Raw genomic sequence first — 17,123 nt, forward strand, 5'->3', positions numbered from 1 at the left:
CATAAAGATAAATTAGCGCAATGTGCTACTTTGAAAACACTACAAATAATTATGGACCTCGACGTTGGATTCTGTTACGAAAGGATAAGCTCATACATCAAAGCTATGAGGTTAGTTGTACTCCTGAAGTATTGATTGTGTGATCAGATGGATCGTTACTAACGAGACATAGTGATCCTATATTCTCAGATGATGATCTAGGAAAAATTATCACAAGATCCTTAAAATGTAACAACAATTTCAACATATTTTGTTGGAAGTTTTATTGAAAATTTCGTGTAGGGTAAAATAATCGATAGCCGGATAAATCACTGAATCGTGGTATCACTTTCCGAAAGTAATTATTCGACCCTTATTGCTGTAGCGACCCCGACAAATCGTCAAGTGACGGCGTCGACTACGTGGGTCCCATTACCTGGTCATAAGTCTTTATGACAAAGTTTGACCAAAATATGTCGCCTTCATTTCAAAATAAAGATTGTTTCCCAAGTTTACAAGAATTGTTCAACCAAAAGTTAAGTTACAAGGTTATAAGTACATTTGAAATCTAGGCGACATGGTTTAAAGTAAAGTCAAAAGACGCTCCAAAATGCATGTATACTCGACATCCAAACAAGTATCAAAAGAGCGCGGAAGCATGTATCGCTAAGCATTCAAAAACCTGAGAAAACATAGAAGAATCTGTCAACGAAAACGTTGGTGAAATCATAGGTTTAGTAAGTATTAAACGTTGTTTTTGAACCACAAGATTTTGTATTTCCATAACGTAGATTATCCAAATCATTTGCATTCCAAAAGTGTTGTTATACGCGAGCACTCAATTATCAAAACTTAACCAACGTTACCCCATCACACAGTGCTAGAACCCGCACTAAAACACAAAAATATATTTCATCCGCATAACGGTAGCGAACCGTCCGAATGAGGGTTTGTTAAACCCGTATGGCCACACAATATAAGTTCTCGCTTACACCCTGCAAGTGTAACTAATGATAATCGAATTGAGGCATTTTTGTTCTAACTCGCACGTGGAATGTTTGTTTTCACACTTGTGTTCAAAACATAAAAGTAAGTAGTACAAGATGTAACAAAGTATATGTTTTCTCAGCCCACGATTTAAAAGTATAAAAGTTGTTGAAAAGGTGGGACTATGATCTCACCTTGAGCGCGAGAGTTAATAAAGTACTTCAACAAGTAGACGCGTGCAAAGACAACGCTAGTCTTGACCTAAACAAATAGGTTGTATCAATAACGATAGTCACGAAGGGTCAAAGATGTTCAATTAGTCCTATGGCTCGACACGACTCGATTATGTAGCATGTGAGGCAAATTGTCAAGTTTTATGCAAGATACAAGTATAGAATCATGTTAGAAAGATTGCATAATTAATTGGTTAAGTTTGACAAAAAGTCAAACTTGGTCGGGTCAAAGTCAACGAAAAAGTCAACATGTTCGGGTCGGGTCCCGGACTATTTTTCTATGCTAATTATTCATATACAAGTGTATTAAAACAAGTTTCATGTGAATCGGAGGTCCGTAGGTCATCAAACATTTCACGTGAAATGGGACGAGGAGGTCAGAATCTGACCAGGTACATCTGCGCGCCGCGCGGGGATGGGGCGCGCCGCGCCACCATCTGTGCAGGCCTGTTTCTGTTTTTCCACAAGTATGCACGAGCCGAAATCAATTCTAACACAACAATTGACCCGCAAACACTTATAATGCCTATCATATATCGTTGGAAAGGTATTTTGACGAGGAATACAACTAAGCACTTATGGTCAATCAATAACATCATTTACAATAGCCGAAATCTCATCAAGTGAGCAATAAAAGTCCATTTTCAAAGTTTCAAGTTCATCAATTGCATTTTGAGTTTCGGGAAACCAATTCACACATATGATATACCGTTTTGAAGGTAATGAAGCACACATTACTACTAAACACTAACAATTGATATTCCATGACATTCAAGCATCCAAAAATTCATGTCAAGAACTATCAAACCCTAGTCAAACATCTCAACATCAATAATCATGTTTTTGAAGTTTTCTTAATCAACCTACACATCAAATTGAAGCTAATGATGCTAGTAACACATTTAATACATGAACTTTAACAATTAAACAACATATGATCATCCAAAATCAAAGATTAAGCATGCATTTTTCATTTTCAAGCTAGTTACACCAAAAACAACAAATCGAGCATATAAATTACATACACAACATCACAATGAGCCATAGACACTAATTAACACACTTTTAAGTCAAGAACATGAATTTAAAGAAATCTAGTGATTTAGAAATGTTACCCAAATGTGATGAAATTGGTACCAAAACGAAGAGGAAGTTGTAAGGAGCTCAAATATGTAATTTGTTTTGCAAAATACCCGCTAGATCATAAATGGATGATGAATCTTTGTGTTTGGAGTTAGAGGGAAAATGGAGGAAGTAATAAAATGGAGGAGGTGATAATGAAAGGGTGGAAAGGGTTTGACCCTTTGACCTAGTCAAAGGTTTGAACCCTTGGCAAGTTTGGTCCCTCAACTATGAATCGGGTGCGGGAATTAACCGAACGAATTATTTTAAATTTCACGGGAGTACGGGAGATATTAAATTCCGATAACGAGAATATTTAAAATGTTACTTAACAAAGGATACGAATCTAGATACGAAGGGTATTATTTAAAAAGAAAAAGACGGGCGTTAAAATAATTTAACGGAAAAATGCGGGATGTTACATTATCCACACCTCAAAAGAAATTTCGTCCCGAAATTTAGTTGAAAGTAGTAGTCGATATCTCCTACTCGAGACTTTACGTTGTCAATGCTATGAATAAGTGAAAGTACGTCCTTGAGTGTTCACATGAATTTGGATAGTCAGGGTTTTACGTTGTATTAAGGTTTGGTTTTACGATCCCCAGTTTCAATTGGTTTTCCTCTATGAAGAGAAGTTTGTCATCAATAGTTGATGTATCTAGCAGGATTGCACGTTCCTGTTCCGCAGGACACGTTTCTAAGTTTGTTACACGAAAAGTAGGGTAAACGGAAACTTAATTGCATCGGAAGTTCTAAACGGTAGGAAGCGGTTCCAATACGCCCCAAGGTTTCAAAAGGTTCAATATTGCAGATATAGCCTTTCTCAATTTCCTAAAATGGATTTCACCTTTCCAAGGTGCGGTTTCTCAATATTACGCGATTACACACTGGGATTTGTGAGGTTTTCATCTAAGTTTGGTATAACTCTTTTGGTGACTATGGGTTGTCTCGAGCCCTTCTCGGACTTGAATGATCTCAATTGTTGTTTCTTGATTGAGTTCAGATTCTGTGTTTTGTTTGCCACATGCGTTGGTTAAATGAACAGGGGTATGACATTAGCGGTCATATAGGGTTTCGGAAGTGCTGCGTTAATATACGAGTGATAGCTGTCGTCGTAAAAGGAACTACTAAAGGTGACAATACCAGTCTGTAACATGTCTTTCCAAGATTGAATCGTACGTTTGCTCAGTTCGTCGGTTGTGGGAGATACGCGGTACGTATGTCCAAGTGGGTTTCCAAGGTTTCTTGCAAAACTAGAAGCGATACGATTATTTTGATCCGAGGTAATTGGCAATGGTACACCGTGTTAGAATAGGGTCTCTTAAGATAGGTTTGAACAAGTCAGTTAGGGTTCGAAAAAAAAAAAGTTCGTTAGGACTATTCACCCTCGTGGCGAATACTAAGGTAATATGAGGAATTTCTCTATCCATGGAGAAATGTTACAAGGAGTTCCCTTAAACGGAAGTGCGAGCGATAAAGATAGGAGTGAAATGAGGACTTAGAATAGGATGAGCTTACATCTCGAGGTTGCCATAACGTGCCTCTAGTTGTCAAAAAAAAAATGAAGTCTGAAAGAGAAACGAGATAGTACACGTAATTGTATAGTTCGGGGTTGAATAATGGTTGGACGATTATCAGCGATGCAAGGGCGTTAAGTCAAAGAAGAGTGAAGTATCGTTGGATTGTGTGTTATCTTAAATTCCAGTAATATCAGACAGTAACGGTGAAATAACAGAGGTATGTGTGTGGTACGTGATGACGAGAAAGTTGATCGGATCTACAGTTTAGTATTCGAATTCTTCGTGCAAAATAACGAATTTTAGTTACGTTAATTTTGAGTCGAGAGAGTATGCCTCTCGGCGTTCATGTAGAAATATTTCCATGTTTGAGTTCCATCTGTTGCTATACGATTTTAACTAGAAATGTTGGTGTGAAGAATCACGCTCAAGGTTCGAACACGGAGAGGTTTAAAGTTTTCCCTTAGTGAGTTAACGAGTTTAAAAGTCGGGTAACACGAGAAAAGTCAGAAATGAATCTTCGGTGATAACAGGCGAGATCTAAGATTTTACGAATACAAGTCTGAGTTGAGAGAGTTTCATGATTACGTGTGGCTTGATTTCGAGATTGATTGTAATGCCTTGACCATTAACATCATGGTCTAGAAAATTTGACTTCGTTCAACAGAAATTCTCACTCGGAGAATTTGGTATAAAGTTGCTCTTTTCTCAAAAGTTCGAGCGTAAGATGGTGATGTTGTTCGTTTTCCTTCTTTACTTAAATAAGTTAAGATGTCATCTATAAATACGATAACAGATTTGTCTAGATAAGTTTTCATACGTGGTTCGGGAGGTTTATGGATACGGACGAGCCTTGGATAAATCGAATGGTACTAAGAGAGATTTACAACTAACGTTGCGAGTTCGGAAAGACTTAGGAGACGTCGTCTCCCTTGACCCTCAATTGATGATAACCGGAACGGAGGTTGATTTGGAACATACGAGATTCATGCAAATAATCATGAGGTCATGGATGAGAGGGAGAGGGTATCGGTTTCAACCGAAAATTTCTTAGTTCACAATAATCTATACATAAATGTAGGGCAACAATTTCTCCTTAATGAATAGGTTTTGAGTTCCTTAGTTCTATTGGTGTCGAGTTCAATTTCTTAACGTATATCCTCCGATAATATTTATAGGCACACAATATTTTTTCGTTGGTCGCTTAAATCGCCTAAATAGTATCTAGGGGAAAAGATGGAATATAAAGAGCACGAGTCAAATCCTTGGTTATAAAACGTCTAACGGTACTCGAATCGAATAAGTATGAAATATACGGTTTGTTGTGAAGAAACGTACCCGTGACTAGTCCATCATCGCCTCGGGTATCCTAGGTGTAGATGTTGTAAGTTCAACGGCGCGCGTTGGTTTTTGCTTTATTCTTTGGGCATTCATTCCTAAAATGACCCGATTGGCCACATTTGTAGCAAATACTCGGCTTTGGTGCGTCGGGCCCCTTTTGAGTGACGGGGGCGGTACTTCCACAATACTTGGCAATATGACCACTACCTTGGCACCGATGGCAAATTAGCTTGCCACATTCACCAAAATGATGCTTGTGGCATTTGTTGCAAAAAGGTCGTGTCCCGGCATAACTTTTCTTGCCGACGGGGTGAGAGGTTCCTTGGCAAAGTTGTTGTTGTAGTTACTCGATTGGGGGGCTTCCCATTTTCTTTTGTTGTCACCCGACTCATCCTCGGCTTTAGGTGCCGGCACTTCAATCTCGTCTACCGTTTCGATCAATTGACGGGCCATATTCAGGGCCTCTTGATGATTACTGGGTTTGGATGACATTACTCCTTGTTTGATGCTCTTGGGAAGACCATCCATGTAAAGTTCAACCCTTAGAGGTTCGGGGGTCACGAGGTTTGGGCACATCAAGGATAGCTCAGAAAATCGTTGGTTATATGCCTTTAGGTCATTCCCGACCGCTTTTAAAGTTCTTAGTTCGTGTTCGAGCTTACGGGTCTCTTCGCGCGGGAAGTATTCGGTGATCATCTTTTTCTTTAAGTCAGCCCATGAGAGAGTGTGAGCTTCATCGATACCCACCGACAGCACATACGTATTCCACCATGTGAGGGCGATACCGGCGAAAGTGTGGGTGGAATATTTGACTTTGTCTTGGTCCCGACAACCGCTTATGCTAAAAACGGCTTCTGTTTGCTCAAACCATCGGGTGAGCACAACCGGTCCTCCGGTCCCATCGAAGGTGTGAGGTTTGCACCCCATGAAAGTTTTGTAGGAGCAACCCTCGTTTGAATTACCGACTCCATGGTTGTTGTGGTTGTGGTTGTTATTGATGTCGGAGGAGATACTAGCCATAGCCGCACCTATGGCGGTGGCTATCATGCGTTGAAAAGCTTGTTCGGAAGTTTCATTACGTGGCCCGCGACGGGGAGGCATTGTTCCTTCAAGACACAAGAATATCGTTGATTAGTATTCTCAATAATACTAATCATGATAGGGAATGATGATGTAGAGAAAATTTTCCTTGACTCGCCTTAAATTCTTTATGTCATAATGTCGGAATGTCCATATGAATCACCGTAATATAATCCCGAAAATTATATTACCCTGATTCTCATGTGCATTTAACATTACCTCATAAAGTCAAGGTGGCGCGTCAACCAAATTTATCAACGTAAGATCAAGATCGAATACGAGTTAGATATGATAGAAGAGTTCGAGTATAGATGCACAAATAGTCAAGTAATTCCTACTTCAGTCTATATGCCGGTTGTAGTCTAGATTCACCTATGTACCCTATGACTCGGGGTGGACACAAATGAACTCTAAATCCCTACAACCAAGGCTCTGATACCACTTGTAGCGACCCCGACAAATCGTCAAGTGACGGCGTCGACTACGTGGGTCCCATTACCTGGTCATAAGTCTTTATGACAAAGTTTGACCAAAATATGTCGCCTTCATTTCAAAATAAAGATTGTTTCCCAAGTTTACAAGAATTGTTCAACCAAAAGTTAAGTTACAAGGTTATAAGTACATTTGAAATCTAGGCGACATGGTTTAAAGTAAAGTCAAAAGGTACTCCAAAATGCATGTATACTCGACATCCAAGCAAGTATCAAAAGAGCGCGAAAGCATGTATCGCTAAGCATTCAAAAACCTGAGAAAACATAGAAGAATCTGTCAACGAAAACGTTGGTGAAATCATAGGTTTAGTAAGTATTAAACGTTGTTTTTGAACCACAAGATTTTGTATTTCCATAACGTAGATTATCCAAATCATTTGCATTCCAAAAGTGTTGTTATACGCGAGCACTCAATTATCAAAACTTAACCAACGTTACCCCATCACACAGTGCTAGAACCCGCACTAAAACACAAAAATATATTTCATCCGCATAACGGTAGCGAACCGTCCGAATGAGGGTTTGTTAAACCCGTATGGCCACACAATATAAGTTCTCGCTTACACCCTGCAAGTGTAACTAATGATAATCGAATTGAGGCATTTTTGTTCTAACTCGCACGTGGAATGTTTGTTTTCACACTTGTGTTCAAAACATAAAAGTAAGTAGTACAAGATGTAACAAAGTATATGTTTTCTCAGCCCACGATTTAAAAGTATAAAAGTTGTTGAAAAGGTGGGACTATGATCTCACCTTGAGCGCGAGAGTTAATAAAGTACTTCAACAAGTAGACGCGTGCAAAGACAACGCTAGTCTTGACCTAAACAAATAGGTTGTATCAATAACGATAGTCACGAAGGGTCAAAGATGTTCAATTAGTCCTATGGCTCGACACGACTCGATTATGTAGCATGTGAGGCAAATTGTCAAGTTTTATGCAAGATACAAGTATAGAATCATGTTAGAAAGATTGCATAATTAATTGGTTAAGTTTGACAAAAAGTCAAACTTGGTCGGGTCAAAGTCAACGAAAAAGTCAACATGTTCGGGTCGGGTCCCGGACTATTTTTCTATGCTAATTATTCATATACAAGTGTATTAAAACAAGTTTCATGTGAATCGGAGGTCCGTAGGTCATCAAACATTTCACGTGAAATGGGACGAGGAGGTCAGAATCTGACCAGGTACATCTGCGCGCCGCGCGGGGATGGGGCGCGCCGCGCCACCATCTGTGCAGGCCTGTTTCTGTTTTTCCACAAGTATGCACGAGCCGAAATCAATTCTAACACAACAATTGACCCGCAAACACTTATAATGCCTATCATATATCGTTGGAAAGGTATTTTGACGAGGAATACAACTAAGCACTTATGGTCAATCAATAACATCATTTACAATAGCCGAAATCTCATCAAGTGAGCAATAAAAGTCCATTTTCAAAGTTTCAAGTTCATCAATTGCATTTTGAGTTTCGGGAAACCAATTCACACATATGATATACCGTTTTGAAGGTAATGAAGCACACATTACTACTAAACACTAACAATTGATATTCCATGACATTCAAGCATCCAAAAATTCATGTCAAGAACTATCAAACCCTAGTCAAACATCTCAACATCAATAATCATGTTTTTGAAGTTTTCTTAATCAACCTACACATCAAATTGAAGCTAATGATGCTAGTAACACATTTAATACATGAACTTTAACAATTAAACAACATATGATCATCCAAAATCAAAGATTAAGCATGCATTTTTCATTTTCAAGCTAGTTACACCAAAAACAACAAATCGAGCATACAAATTACATACACAACATCACAATGAGCCATAGACACTAATTAACACACTTTTAAGTCAAGAACATGAATTTAAAGAAATCTAGTGATTTAGAAATGTTACCCAAATGTGATGAAATTGGTACCAAAACGAAGAGGAAGTTGTAAGGAGCTCAAATATGTAATTTGTTTTGCAAAATACCCGCTAGATCATAAATGGATGATGAATCTTTGTGTTTGGAGTTAGAGGGAAAATGGAGGAAGTAATAAAATGGAGGAGGTGATAATGAAAGGGTGGAAAGGGTTTGACCCTTTGACCTAGTCAAAGGTTTGAACCCTTGGCAAGTTTGGTCCCTCAACTATGAATCGGGTGCGGGAATTAACCGAACGAATTATTTTAAATTTCACGGGAGTACGGGAGATATTAAATTCCGATAACGAGAATATTTAAAATGTTACTTAACAAAGGATACGAATCTAGATACGAAGGGTATTATTTAAAAAGAAAAAGACGGGCGTTAAAATAATTTAACGGAAAAATGCGGGATGTTACAATTGCCTGGGTTACACGAATATCACTTTGGGATAAGACAGAGATTAGTTCTTGTTATTGGCAGTAAACAATAACTCTTTTGCATAAGAGTATTAAGGTGTTTTTGTATCTATTTTTTCTCATGAATGATAGTCCTTATTTATAGGCACCCAAAAACAAGTATTATTCCACGATGGAGATGTTTCACTAACTAATTTCCTTTTCAAATCTAAAACAAACCCTTTTCATAAAGTTGTTTGTTTTATTTCCAAAAACCAAATCAAGGAAATCGATTAAATTCTTTTCATAAAATTTAATTTCCTTTTCAAATCTAAAACAAATCCTTTTCATAAAGTTGTTTGTTTTATTTCCAACAACCAAATCAAGGAAATCGATTAAATCCTTTTCATAAAGTTGTTTGTTTTATTTCCAACAACCAAATCAAGGAAATCGATTAAATCCTTTTCATAAAGTTGTTTGTTTTAGTTCCACGATGGAGATGTTTCACTTAGTGCAGGAATAATACTTCCGTAATCACTCAAATTTGTGATAATGGAAAACCACTTTCGGGTCCGAGTAATCTATCAGTTAATAGGTGTACACTCCATACCTCCTAACCCATTTACAAGTGTAGATTAAATCCCTCAATTACACTAAATTTCCAACAATCCTCCCCAATTTAGTGCAATTCGTTTCATGAGAATTAAACAATTAAAACAAAAACTCATGCATAAATGAAAATATCTTGAAGATTGAATTTTCACCTTAGTACATTACACATTCCAAATATTCGAGAATCAGGGTGTTCTAAGAATTGAACCCTTCAACCCATTTGAATAACTGAAAATAATATACACATAAGTTTTCAAATACTCTAAAGCTATCCTGACACTTTACAAGCCATGTGTCCATATTCTTTCATGAATGTAATCCAAAGCTAAAAGTCCAAGCTTTGTTGAAGCGGCAAAACTTCACATTCACATAGGTAGTTCACTTCAGTCATGCACCTGCTCTTGCACTTTTTCAAATGAACTGTTAAGAAGCTAGACTTTAACCTCACCTTCAGCAGGTCCGAGTACATACCTTACCTTGGGATGATATAAAATTTATGTACTCCAAATTTCTAAGTATAAGCCTTCCGCATTGAATTCAACTTCTAATTTTCATTGGAAGGGAATTGGGTATCTTATAATTAGACATTTATGTGGACTTTAAACACATCCCCACATCAGACTTGTCAACCAAGTCTCTTGCCAATCCCTTCGTCAAGTGATCAGCTAAATTCTGTTGTGACCTCACGAACACTATAGAAATCACCCCATTCATGATGAGTTCACGAATCAGACTTTCCATTGTACATCTGGCTATAAGCCTTTGCCAATGTCGCAGCACTATCACAATGGATAAACATGGGTGCTATAGGTTTAGGCCATAATGGTATCTCATGGATCAAGTTTCTAAGCCATTCTGCTTCTTTACCAGCAGCAGCTAAAGCAACAAACTCAGATTCCATCATTGAGTTGGTAATACATGTGTGCTTCTTAGAAGCCCATGAAATAGCACCTCCCCCAAGCAAGAACACCCAACCACTCGTCGAAGAATGATCTTCAATATTGGTTATCCAACTCGCATCAGAATATCCTTCTACTACCGAAGGAAACCCATTATAAGATAAACTATAGTCTATAGTTTTCTTCAAGTACTTCAGTACCCGCCTAATTGCTTGCCAGTGATGAGTACTAGGATTACTAGTATATCTACTCAGTTTTCCCACAGCAAAAGCAATATCCGGCCTTGTACAAGTCATGGCGTACATCAAACAGCCAATCACCTGAGAATACTCAAGTTGTGATACAGCTTCACCTTGATTAGGCATAAGCTTCTCACTTGGATCAACAGGGGTACTCACAGGAGTACATTCAAAGCAATTGAACTTTTTCAACACCTTCTAAACATAATGAGATTGACAAATCAAAATTCCTTTGCTTTCACGTTTGATCCTAATGCCAAGGATAACGTCAGCCTCCCCCATATCTTTCATGGAGAATTTTGATAACAAAAATTCTTTTGTTAAATCAATCTGACTTTGGTCAGTCCCAAAGATTAACATGTCATCAACATATAGACAAATTATAACTCCTTTACCAAAATCATCAAATTTGCTATATACACATTTATCTGCTTGGTTTAATTTAAAACCACTAGATAAAACCACTTCATCAAATTTCTGATACCATTGCTTAGGTGCTTGTTTCAAACCATATAAGGACTTCACAAGTTTGCACACCTTGCCTTCATTACCTGGCATGACAAAGCCTTGAGGTTGGTTCATATAAACCTCCTCATCCAATTCACCATTCAAGAATGTTGTCTTCACATCCATCTGGTGAATAACCAGATTGTGAATTGTAGCCAAAGCAATCAACAGTCTAATGGTAGTGATACGTGTCACGGGAGCATAAGTATCAAAATAGTCAATTCCAGACTTTTGTCTAAAGCCTTGAATGACTAACCTTGCCTTGAACTTTTCAATAGTTCCATCTACCTTCATCTTCTTTTTGAAGATCCATTTGCAACCCAAAGGTTTGCAACCAGGAGGTAGATCAGCTAACACCCAAGTGTTATTGCCCATGATAGAATCCATCTCATCATTAATTGCCTCTTTCCAGAATGCAACATCCTGAGACCTCATTGCTTCATCATATGTTTTCGGATCATCATCAACATTGAAACAATACGAATATTGGGTAGAAACATAATTCCTGGAACCTTCAATTAAGTATAACTGAAAATCAGGTCCAAATGATTTAGGTTTCCCTTTTCTTTTGCTTTTTCGAATCTCAAGTGACTGATCAACAGCCTTTTCAGAGACTTCATCATTACAATCCTTATTGATTCCATTGTTACTTGGAATCATATCCTTTGGTCTAGGTATAGATGAAAATCGATTTTCATCAAAGATTGCATCCCTTGATTCAATCACAGAATTAATTGAGACAAACTCATTAGGCTCTATAACATAGAACCTATACGCCTTGGAATGTTCAACATATCCAATAAATATGCAATCTATACCTCTTTCACCCAAACTTTTCTTCTTGGGATCAGGCAGTCTTACAACAGCCCTACAACCCCATACCCTAAGATAGTTCAAGTTAGATTTTCTTTTATTCAAAAGTTCATAAGGTGTAATCTTGTTCCTTTTGTTAGGAACTCTATTAAGCAAATAACAAGCTGTTAATATAGCTTCTCCCCAAAATCCCTTACTTAAACCCGAATAGGATAACATGGAATTAACCATCTCTTTGAGGACCCTATTCTTCCTCTCAGATATACCATTTTGTTGTGGAGTATAAGGAGCTGTGGTCTCATGGATAATACCAACGGATTGGAAATACAATTGGTCAATGTATTCACCTCCCCTATCCGTTCTAAGTCTTTTAATCAATGCCTTTTGTTGTAATTCTACTTCAGTTTTAAATATTTTAAATTTATCTAATGCTTCATTCTTAGTATGTAACAAATAAACATAGCAAAATCTAGAAGCATCATCAATAAAAGTCACAAGATATTTTTTGTTCCCTAAAGTAGGAGTTGCATGCAAATCACATAAATCACTATGTATTAATTGCAAAATCTCAGTATCACGATGTATATTTTGAAAAGGTTTCTTAGTGATCTTTGTCAATATACACGTTTTACACTTTTCATTGTTCATATCAAAGGCCGGTATTAATCCATCTTTAGACATATCTTGCATTCTTTTAAAGTGTACATGTCCTAGTCTAGCATGCCAAAGAATAGAATTATTTATGCTAGTAGTAGACATACAAGCAATATCAACACTTACATGTTCAATGTTTAGTCTAAACATTCCATTACTCAAATAACCAAATTCAACAAATAAACCATTTTTAGATAGAACAAACTTGTCAGATTCAATAACTTGCTTGTAACTACAATTATTCAACATACTACTTGAAACCAAATTTTTTCTAATTTGTGGTACATGCAAAACATTAAACAAAGAAACAATCTTTCCAGAACTAAAACTTAAATCCACACGACCACGTCCATGAATAGAGGCTGTTGACTCATTTCCCATATGAAGAATTGATCCATCAGTGTGATGACCCGGAAATTTCTGACCAAATTTAAACTTAATCTTTGTATGATTAACATTTCCGACATGATAAGCAAAGTCTGTAAAACTGAATCTCAAAATTTTTGAACTACTTTCATATATTTAAATACCCTTCGGTTGTTTTCGACGATTCGCGAACAATTATATGTAAATAGATACATATATACTATAACTTGAAAAGGTAACAATGTATTAATTATTTGATACCGTACATTAAACTTATTGATTTAAATATCTATTTGAATATATATGATAAGTAGAAATATTTATTATTAAAATTTATTTATAAATAACTTCTAATGTGTATTTAAAAATTGATTTATGTATATTAAAAAGATATATACATATATATAATTTCAAGTTATTTAGTAAACGATAGTAACATTCGTTTATTGATTCGATTGATATTTAGATAAGTTAACTAAAGCGTTTAAGATGAACCAGTAAAACACTAATTTGCTACAGTATTTTCAAATTGCTACAGTACCCAAAATGCTACAGTGTTTTCGAAAATCACTATTTGCTACAATGAAATTGCTACAGTAAAAATTGACTTTGCTACAGTGAATTTGCTACAGTAACTTTGCTACAGTGGTATAGCTTATGGATGATTTAGAACTATATTTTGACAAAGGTAAGAGTCACGAAATGAAAAGAACTAGTTTTCTCAGCGTACGAAAGGGCGTTCGAAAAACCGAAACCGGGACATAAGTCGAGTGACGACGTACGACTTTTCGGGACAAAAATTACAAATTAACTATGCACATGAATTTAATATAATATATAATTAATTATATAAATTATATAAATTATATATATTATATTAATATTAAAATATGTCGACAAGCAAGAAAACAAAAGGGTTGTGTGCTGGACAGCCGGCCCATGCGATCGCATGGGATATAGCCTTCCCAGCCATGCGATCGCATGGCCACCAGGGACAGGCCACAACTATAAATACCCGATCATTTCTGTTTCTGATCTCATTGTAATTACTCCGTAGATATTTATTTATTATATTATTATTATTATTATTATTATTATTATTATTATTATTATTATTATTATTATTATTATTATTATTATTATTAAGATTAATATTATTATTATTAATCTTATTATAATATTATTATTAGTAGTATATATACATAAAATACTACGATGAGGTTATGAGCGTGTCACCTTCAAAATAGTTTTATGAGCGGGATAAAGCTAAGGAAATTATGGGTTATTGCCAAGGAGGTTATGGGTAATATTCATGGGTATTATTTGCAAGTCAAACCTAGTGTTATCATCTCCGTTACGTCTACGTACTTTTCTACAATATTGAATCTCAATATTGATATGTTGAGATTTACGGTTATTTGGTAATCCATGTTTCGATCACATTTTGGTGAACGACTTTATATGCTGCTAAGGTGAGTTTCATAAGATCCCTTTTACTCTCTACAATTTTGGGCTGAGAATACATGCAAATGCTTTATTAACCGATATACAATATTTATAAGTGTGAGTTTCATTTGCTCCCTTTTTAATTGCTTTTGCAATATATATTTTTGGGCTGAGAATACATGCACTTTATTTTAAACGCAATGGATACAAGTACATACTAAATTCTACACTGAGTTTGAACCGAAAATCCCTTAGCTTTGGTAACTAGTAACTGCCGGTTATAAGAACTGGTGGGCGCGAGTAGTTATATATGGATCCATAGGGCTTGATATCCCCGTCCGAGCTAGAGCGCTAGCCTTTTAACGGACGTATGCTATTTGAGAAGCGTACACGTTGGTTTGCGTGTATTATTAAGATGATTATACAAAGGGTATAAATTATATATACATTAAGTTTAGTTACCAGGGTGCTCAATTTCGTAGAATATTTTGATAAACGTTTCTGGATGAAACAACTGAAATCTTGTGATCCACCTTTATATACAGATTATGCGCAACATTAAAACTATGAACTCACCAACTTTTGTGTTGACACTTGTTAGCATGTTTATTCTCAGGTTTCCTAGAAGTCTTCCGCTGTTTGCTTATATGTTAGACAAGCTATGTGCATGGAGTCGTACATGGCATATTTTTCAAGGAAACGTTGCATTCACCAAATCATCACCATGTATCTTACTTTGACTGCATTGTCAACGGAAGTACTATTGTAAACTATTATTTACAGTGATTGTCTATATGTAGAAATCATCAGATGTCGAAAACCTTTGATTTAAATATTCATTTATGGTGTGCCTTTTCAAAAGAATGCAATGTTTACAAAACGTATCATATACAGGTCAAATACCTCGCAATGAAATCGATGAATGACGTGTTCATCCATATGGATTTGGAGCGATCGTCACAATCAGTCACCGAATCGTAAGTCTTGAACCAACATCTATCTTTACATACATGAATAGTAGCTCCAGAGTCAACCCACCAAGCAACATCATCATCCTGCACAAAACAAATCTCAGATATATATGAAACATAATAATTCTCAATTGAATTATTAAATATATTCTGACCTTTCGGGGCTTGGTTGTTCGAACCATTGCCCGAACCATTTGTGCTAGATCCCTTAGCATTGTTAGTGCCAAAAATAACCTTGCAACCCCTCTTCAAGTGTCCAGATTTACCACACTTCCAACAAGTCAATTTAGACTTCTTATTAGGATCAACTTTGTTATTACCTTGATGTTTACGTTTTCCCTTTTTGTCATTATTACTAGTGAACTTTTTATGTTCCACCATATTGACAACAGACGTACCAGCAACTTCGTTGCTCTTTGGCTTGTCATTATCCTGCAACCTGAGGGATTCCTCAATACGCAGATGACTACCCAACTCAACAAGAGTTAACTCCTCCTTCTTATGTTTCAAAGAATGTTTAAATTCTTTCCAAGATGGAGGTAGTTTATCAATTATGCTTGAGACTTGAATAGACTCATCCATGTTCATCTTATGTTGTGTGAATTGACCAAGTATACGAATGAGCTCATTGTATTGTTTCAAGACCGGTCTAGAATCGACCATCTTGTAATTATTAAAATTACTCACAAGGAACTTTTTACTAGAAGCATCCTCAGACATATGCTTGGTTTCTAAATAGTCCCATAGTTCTTTAGCAGATTCAACATTTAGGTAAATATCAAAAAGGGAATCAGCCATACCATTGAGGATTAAACCTCTAGCGATGTAGTCATCGTTCTCCCACTTGAACCTTTTCCGAATTTGTTCAACAGTGACATCATCACCATGATCTTCAGGAATTGGTGTGCTGAGTACGTACACCACACTCATGCTGCTCAGAAAGAAGTGCATCTTCTTTTGCCATCTCCTAAAATCAATTCCCTCAAACTTATCAAGTTTAGAGAAATTCGTCGTCATGTGTTTCATCGTAGCCGCCATCGATTATAACAAATAATTACTTTCGATTGTTGGAAGTTTTATTGAAAATTTCGTGTAGGGTAAAATAATCGATGGCCGGATAAATCACTGAATCGTGGTATCACTTTCCGAAAGTAATTATTCGACCCTTATTGCCTGGGTTACACGAATATCACTTTGGGATAAGACAGAGATTAGTTCTTGTTATTGGCAGTAAACAATAACTCTTTTGCATAAGAGTATTAAGGTATTTTTGTATCTATTTTTTCTCATGAATGATAGTCCTTATTTATAGGCACCCAAAAACAAGTATTATTCCACGATGAAGATGTTTCACTAACTAATTTTCTTTTCAAATCTAAAACAAATCCTTTTCATAAAGTTGTTTGTTTTATTTCCAAAAACCAAATCAAGGAAATCGATTAAATCCTTTTCATAAAATTCAATTTCCTTTTCAAATCTAAAACAAATCCTTTTCATAAAGTTATTTGTTTTATTTTCAACAACCAAATCAAGGAAATCGATTAAATCCTT

This window comes from Rutidosis leptorrhynchoides, chromosome 11 (genome assembly GCF_046630445.1).
Source record: "Rutidosis leptorrhynchoides isolate AG116_Rl617_1_P2 chromosome 11, CSIRO_AGI_Rlap_v1, whole genome shotgun sequence".
NCBI lineage: Eukaryota > Viridiplantae > Streptophyta > Magnoliopsida > Asterales > Asteraceae > Rutidosis > Rutidosis leptorrhynchoides.